This window comes from Propithecus coquereli, unplaced genomic scaffold (genome assembly GCF_000956105.1).
Source record: "Propithecus coquereli isolate 6110/MARCELLA unplaced genomic scaffold, Pcoq_1.0 Scaffold47, whole genome shotgun sequence".
Taxonomy (NCBI): Eukaryota; Metazoa; Chordata; class Mammalia; order Primates; family Indriidae; genus Propithecus; species Propithecus coquereli.
In genome coordinates this window covers 7,538,833-7,547,125 of record NW_012150507.1, presented here as the reverse complement: position 1 = coordinate 7,547,125, position 8,293 = coordinate 7,538,833, and the positions used below count along the sequence as shown (strand labels likewise).

General features: G+C 40.0%; 1 pseudogene; it reads left to right on the top strand.

Annotated features, from left to right (window-relative positions):
- The first annotated feature begins 4,760 nt into the window (after nucleotides 1–4,760).
- Nucleotides 4,761–5,371, top strand: LOC105819107 (annotated as a pseudogene).
- Nucleotides 5,372–8,293: the final 2,922 nt, after the last annotated feature.

The window sequence follows — 8,293 nt, the reverse complement described above, 5'->3', positions numbered from 1 at the left end:
GATCCTCCCGCCTGGGCCTCCCAGAATGCTCGGATTACAGGCGTGAGCCACCACGCCTGGCCTGATTTCTTAATTTAAAATGTTTTATATTGACCTTTATGATCTTTTTATTTTAACATAATAAAGACAGATAGTATTTTTGAGCCACTTTTCCTGCCTTACCCTAGAAAAGGTTCCTGGTCCTATTAAAGTTTGCTCAATTTAATCTTTGATTATATATTTAAATTTACCAAACATTTTCTCTGTTTTGATGATTTTTTTTTTTTTTGAGAGAGAGTCTCACTCTGGCACCCTAGCTAGAGTGCAGTGGCTTCATCATAGATTATTGCAATCTCCAACTCCTGGGCTCAAGCAATCCTCCTGCCTCAGCCTCCCGGTAGCTGGGACTAGCACTACCACACCTGGCTAATTTTTTCTATTTTTAGTAGAGAGAAGGGCTTACTCTTGCTCAGGCTGATCTCGAACTCCTGAGCTCAAGTGATCCTTCCATCTCGGCCTCCCAGAGTGCTAGGATTACTGGTGTAAGCCACCACACCTGGCCAGAGTTTTTAAATTATGTGTATAACTGATTGCTGGAGAGTTAACTACTTGCTTTTCAATCCGGTTAGATGCATGGGTTGACAAATATTCCTCCCTATACCAGTTATTGATGGCCCAGTTTCTCTAATCAGGCATTTCCACCTCTGTGCTTCTCCTTCTGTGCTAGGAGGTATGCAAGAACACCCTTTTAACATGATCACAGTTACCAGGAAAAATGTTTAAATGTTCTGTCCAATGTGTGACTTCCAAAACACAGCCTCTGCACATGGCATTTATGATTTTAAACCTACAGCACAAATGTAAACATGTATTAATAAATTGTTGCAGGTAAGGTGAAGCCTAACATTTTGTAGTGTTTTAAAAGATTTGTGGGGTGAGAGGGGAGAAAAAAATAAATAAAAGATTTGTGTTCACTTGGTCATCCCTTTGGTGTTAAAAAAAAAAAAAAGATTTGTGTTCTATTTCAATATGTTGTGTCCCCCATCTTTATTGTTTTTTTTCTTTCTCTCTTTCTTTTTTTTTTAACCTGGGGAGAGATGATGCTGACTGCATCTTTGGAAATGGAAAGGAATACAAGGAACTTTAGAGGTATAATTGACCCCACCCCCTACACCTTGTTAAAAATAGAAATATGCTGTCCTTGTGTGACTGACAGAAAAAAAAAAATAGGGTGACACAAGGAGAAACAAACTCCAGAGCTGGTACAGTTTGCTGCCTCCAGATTCTATGTACAATAAACATTTGGGATAGTGCTTAGGAGTATTCTCTGTAAGTTTATTAATAGTTGTGTTCTCAGCCGGGCGTGGTGGCTCACGCCTGTAATCCTAGCACTCTGGGAGGCCCAGGCGGGTGGATCGCTCAAGGTCAGGGAGTTCAAGACCAGCCTGAGCAAGAGCGAGACCCCGACTCTACTAAAAATAGAAAGAAATTATCTGGACAACTAAAAAAATATATACAGAAAAAATTAGCTGGGCGTGGTGGCGCATGCGTGTAGTCTCAGCTACTTGGGAGGCTGAGGCAGTAGGATCGCTTGAGCCCAGGAGTTTGAGGTTGCTGTGAGCTAGGCCGAAGCCACGGCACTCTAGCCCAGGCAACAGAGTGAGACTCTGTCTCAAAAAAAAAAAAAAAAATAGTTGTGTTCTTTAGGTAGGGCAAAGTACACTGCAACTCCCAACTCCTGTTTCTAACTAGCATCTGGAGTGAAAGGAGTGAGGTATGGCCAATGAATGATTGGAAAGAGAAGAGCAAAGGCAAGTAGTGGAATTTCCCTAGTGTTTAACCTAGTGTTTATCCTAGGTTTCCAACTTCATTTTTGGATGGTATCCTCCACTTTTAACTCTGAATATGCATTTTTGGAAAGGAAATCCATCATATCCTTTAAAAACTTTATTGAATCAATAGCTTCCCAGTGCAACCCTCCTAACCATTCTATTTAAGTAAATTAATAACTCTTATAATATTGAGCCTAACTGACTAATGAGCATGTAGGGATACAAAGAAGCTAAAGGGTATGATCAAAAGCCAATCAAAGAAAATCAGAGATAGAAGTGAAACTAAAGATTTCTCATTTTGGTACCTAGTATTGAGCCTTTAAGTTTCAAATTGGAGTAATCATAGATCACTTCAACTTCAGTGAGACTGGAAGCTGTGTTCACACTGACTGGCTTTTGTTAAAATTTGTAGGAATTAATATAATATTTTATGATTTGAGAAGCAACTTTGATTACATTTTTACTTACATCTTCCTTTTTAATTTTGAAAATAATACAAGCTGGTTATAAAAAATTTCCAACAGTACAAAAGTATGTAAGTTAGAAAGTCCTTCTATACTTCAAAGTTAAACTTTTGGCCAGGCACGGTGGCTCACGCCTATAATCATTACACTCTGGGAGACCCAGATGGGAGGATCCCTTGAAGTCAGGAGGTCGATACCACGCTGAAAAAGAGGGAGACCCCATCTCTACCAAAAATAGAAAAAATGAGCTGGGTGTGGTGGCTTGAGACTATAGTCTCAGCTCCCGGGGAATGGGAGGGCAGATGGAGAGGCAGACGGGAGAATCGCTTGAGCCCAGGAGTTTGAGGTTGCAGTGAGCTATGACGCCACTGCACTCTACCCAGGCAACAGAGCAAGACTCTTGTCTCAAAAAAAAAACAAAAAAATTAAACTTTTATGAACAATTGATTGTGATTCTTCTAAACTTTTTCCTATGCATACATACATATATATTTTACTAAAATTGGATTATACTATATATAACATTTTACAGTTTCTTGTTTAAACTTGGTAATATAACATGAACATCTTTCCATGTCAGTACACTTAGCACTAACTTTTCTTCTTTTTAATTTTTTTTTTTTTTTTAGGGATGAGTCTTGCTCTGTCACCCAGGCTGGAATGCAATGGCATGATCATAGCTCACCGCTGCCTTGAACTCCTGGGCTGTAGCGCTCCTCCCGCCTCAGCCTCCTGAGTAGCTGGGGACTGCAGGCAAGCACCAGCACATCTGGCTAATTTTATTATTTTTTTGTAGAGAGAAGGGTCTTGTTATACTGCTCAGGCTAGTCTGGGACTCTTGGCCTCAAGTGATCCTCCTGCTTTAACCTCTTGAGTAGCTAGGTTACAGGCACAAGCAACCATGCCTGGCAACTTATTATTTTTAAAAATTATATAATAGTCCTTTGAAAGAATTTACCTTATTTAACCCATGCCTTATCGAAGGACATTTAGGTTGTATCTAATTTTCCTATTATAAGCTATGTAGTAATGAACATTTCTGAATTTAGAGAATGTATTTGGAAAGGAAGGAGGGGGAATTAGTGGAAAAATTATAGTAATATGCCAGTGGGTGAATCATTGAGCTAAGGATGTAGTTTAAAAGGAAGGTATGGTGAAATGACATTATTTATTGATCACTTACGATGAACCAGGTCCTAGTTAGATGCGATCCATGCTGCCATTTGCCTTAACAGTGTTACTACTTTTACTTTAATAGACTCAGATTAATCTGGACTCCACATAGTAGTGGAAAGAGCCTGGGCTTTGAAGTTAGACTTGGGCTTGAATCCTAGCTCAATTAAATTCAAATTTATTTTCTGTAATATTAGATGCTGTTGCTGTGCTATCTGTTGAGAGTACAGAGGTAATTAAAACACAGTTCCCACCTCCAAATTCTTACAGCCTGAGAGACAAAACTGACATAATATCTATTTTGTTCTCTGCTGTGTCTTACCCTGCTTAGCAATAGTAGCCATTCAATAAATATTTGTCAAATGAATGAATTCCAAGACTTTGTGCCAGGTGCTATGTTAGAAGCATGTTCAGGGTGCTATCAAGTGGCTTTCCAAGAAGAAGCCATAAAAGTTGAGTCTGGCAAGTTGAATAGAATTCCAGGAAGTAGGGCCCTCCAGGTAGAAACTGTTGCACAACCAGAGGTGCAAGGATGAAAATAAGCCAGAGTAAGGCATTTCCAAAGGTGCTAAGAGAAGTGACTGTCACCATCCAGGCTGCTGGGAACCAAGGGAGGGCTAAGATCACATCACAAGGGCCTCAACACTGTGCTGGGGAGATTAGATGTTTATCCTAAGGTCTTTGGAAAATCTTTTATTTTAGGCCAGAGAAAGACATGATTGGGTTTATGCTTTCGAAAGAGCCTTCTCATGACTCATGATCCTCTGGAAAAGAGATAAGGAAAATGAGACTCCAGGAAGAGATAGAAGCTAAGAGCTATTGCAGTAATCCAGGTGAAAGATGATGGTGCCTGGGACCACCCTGGCCACCTTTCGGTTTCTCCTACACACCATGCTGAAGGTCATCATGAAAACTGTTTCTTCTGCCTAGAACACATGTCCTCTCCCACTTTCTGCCACCAACTGTTACAAACTTTTAAATCTCAGCCTAAATGTCACCTCACCTCCATAAGTGGCTGTTCTGACCTCCTACTTCGCCTGTACTCTCCCTTATAACACTGATCTTAATTATAAATCAGTTATTTATAAGATTATTTGATTGATATCTGCCTCATGCACTGGACACTAGGTTTCATGAGGAACTGAATGAGTGAATAAATGAATGGGCAGGGAGAGGTGAAGCAACAAGAACGGATTCAAGAAGAGGATATAGAGCCGAGGAGACCCCAAACAGTGCTGCCAATGCCCTGGTGGAGACGCTAAGGTCAACATCAGATTGAAATATTTAAAGTGGTTATAAAACTATTTCAGCAATGCAAACAATTAAGTGAATTGTTGTGGGTGATGGTGCTATTGGTAAAACATGTCTCCTGATAGCCTACACAACAAACAAATTTCTATCTGAATATGTTCTGACTGTTTTTGACAACTATGCAGTCACAGTTATGATTGGTGGAGAGCCAATCTTGGACTTTTTGATACTGCAGAACAACAGGATTATGACAGATTATGACCACTGAGTTATCCACAAACAGATGTATTTCTAGTCTGTTTTTCAGTGGTCTCTCTGTCCTCATTTGTAAATGTGAAAGAAAAGTGGGTACCTCAGATAATTCACCACTGTCCAAAGACTCCTTTCTTGTTTGTCTGGACCTAAACTGATTACCCATCTACAATTGAGAAACTTCCCAAGAACAAACAGAAGCCTATCACTCCAGAGACTGCTGAAAAGCTGGCTGGTGACCTGAAGGCTGTCAAGTATGTGGCGTGTTCTGCACTCACACAGAAAGGCCTAAAGAATGTATTTGATCAAGCAATATTGGCTGCCCTAGAGAAGAGCCACAGGTGTGTGCTGCTCTGGAACATCTCTCCAGAGTCTTTTCTGCACAGCTGGCATCGTCATTATACTAAAAGCAATGTTTAAATCAAACTAAAGATTAAAAATTAAAATTTGCTTTTGCAATAATGACAAAAAAGAGGATATGGAATTCGGAGAATGTTGTGTTTAAGTGTTTGTGAAGATAAGGCAGAGAAAAAAGTCGATGATGACCCTGGTTTCTAATAATTTGGACATTTGGGTGTATGCCGTTGGCATTCCCTGAGTTAGAAAACAGGCAGAGAAAAAAGCTGGTGGAACATGGAAATCATGAGTTCAGCTTAGGACATTGTGTTATTGTGAAATAGATATTTCGTCTTCTCATTTCCTGACATAGAACTCCAAAAACCCTTGGAATCTCTAAAGTGATAAGTGTCTTTTTGTTGATTGATGACTGGGAACTCCTGGATAGCCTCAGGGTGGGAGCTGGTTGCCTAGGGGACCAATCTTGTGATTAGAGGGTTGGGATTTTTCAGCCCCACCCCTCCAACTTCCAGGGAGGAGAGAGGGGCTGAAGGTTAAATTGATCACCAGTGGCCAATGATTTAATTAATCATGCCTGTCTAATGAAGCTTCCATAAAAACCAAAAAAGACAAGTTTTGGGGAGCTTCTGGATAGCTCAACACATAGAGATTCCTGGAGGTGGTATGTCCAGAGAGGGTATAGAAGCTACTTGCCCCTTCGCCCATACCTCACCTTTGGCATCTCTTCTCCTGTATTCTATGTAATATCCTTTAAAGTAAACCAGTAAACGTGTTTCCCTGAGTTCTGTGACCTGCTCTAGCAGATTCATTGAACCCAAGGAGGAGGCCTTGGGAACTCCAATTTATAGCTAGTCAGTCAAAAGCACAGGTAAAACAACATGGGGCTTGCTATTGGCATCTGAAGTGGGGGACAGTCTTGTGGACTGAGCCCTCAACCTGTAAAATTTGACTCTTCAGGTAGCCTCAGAACTGAATTGAATTAAAGGACACCCAGTGCTACCCACTGAAGAATCCAATGCAGAATTTTTTTTTTTTTTTTTGAGGATCATGACCCGGAGCCACACCTAAGAAGCCTTGAGCAAGTAGACTCTCCAATGCAGAATTGATTGGTTGTTGGTGGGGAGAAATCACCACACACTTCTTGATGACCCGAGGTCACGGAAGTCTTCTGTGTGGATTGTTGAGAAAATAGAAAAAGCACTTTGGTTTTATCCTACATCCATGGAGACATGTAATCAGTATAAATCCCAGACCAAAAACTAATGTGGGCAAGAAATAAAACTCAGGTAAATTTCCACAATAAGCTCTATATTCCAGTGTTAATCTCAATCAACTTAGGTTTCCACCTTGCCTCCAGTTGTCTGCTTTGGAGGGGTAGCTTGTGTAGTGCTAAGGATTCAGGAAAAGACAAGATTTCAAGTCACCTATCAATGTTGGAATCTGCTGAGGGATCTTTGTCCTTATTTGATGCCTATCATTGGCTTACAAAAGTTACACTGTTGAGTCATCCCTTCGTAATGGCCCACAAAACTAAGATTCCAAAAGATATAATGGAAAGGTTTGGAAGAGAGAGCAGCAGTGAGAGGTTGAGTAAAAGAACAAAAGAACAGAAGAGAGATACAGTAATACAGGTGTCTCAAAAGTCACCATACAGAGGGAAAATAGGATATAGTAGCTAAAAGTATGTTTTTTTGTGTGTGGGGGGGGATTTTCCGGTGGGTGAGGACCAGAAAACCTGCTAGACAAATTCTAAAAGAGCTCTGACACTAAATGTAGCTTTATTTACAAAATATTCATTACAAAATTTTACAAAATTTTTCCTTTGTATGGAAACTTCTGGGACACCCTGTAGTTTACAACATGGATGATGATCAAAAAAGATTGGAAGGTAAAACAGAGTGGGTGAGGTCCTGATCTAAAGGGATCTTTATGCTATTCAAAGTAATTCTGATTTTTTCCTATACAAGAGAAGGAGCCTTTGGTTAATGTAAATGGAAAATGACATGATCAGATTTACACTTAATAAAAATATTCTGGAAATAAATTGGAGGATGAACTGAAAAAAGTTGCGCCTGGAATCTGGAAGATGTCATTATCCCAATAATAGCTAAGGTTACTCATTGTCTGTATACATTGAGTGATCTCAGCCTGGGTAATTTTGCCCCCCAGAGGACATTTGGTAATGTCTAGAGGCACTTTTGATTGTCCAACTGTGTAAATAATTGTGAATAGAGACCAATGATGCTGCTAAACATTATCTGGCCCAAGCTGTTAATAGTATTGGTTGAGTAAGGTTGAGAAATCCTCATCTAGGTGGGTAATATTTTATAAAATTGAAAATATACCACCTTTTCAGCTCAATGATTGTAAATCTACATTATCACTTGGAATGGCTACCTACTACTTATTCATAGTACAGTTGTACTATACGTAACACATGATTTATTTAAACAATCGATCCCACATCAATGGACATTTAGATTGTTTTTAATTTTTTGCAATTAAAGCTAATACTGTGATAAACATTCCTTTTTTTTTTTTTTTTTTTGAGACAGAGTCTCACTCTGTCGCGAGGGCTAGAGTGCCATGGTGTCAGCCTAGCTCTCAGCAACCTCAAACTTCGGGCCTCAAGCAATCCTCCTGCCTCAGCCCCACTAATAGCATGCTCCACTACACCGGCTAATTTTGTCTATTTTTAGTAGAGTTGGGGTCTCACTCTTTGCTCAGGCTGGTCTCAAACTCCTGAGCTCAAGCAATCTTCCTGCCTTGGCCTCCCAGAGTGCTAGGATTGCAGGAGTGAGCCACTGCACCCGGCCCAATAAACATTCTTATACATAAATCTGATCATGACGTTACTACCTAGTTACATACCAAATAACCTATCGATCACTAAATCCCCACTTTATTTAAAGGTTTTTACAGTCATCTCACCCTCCCCCATGTATACACCCTAATGTTTCTTCAGCAGTGAGTCATTTGGTGAAC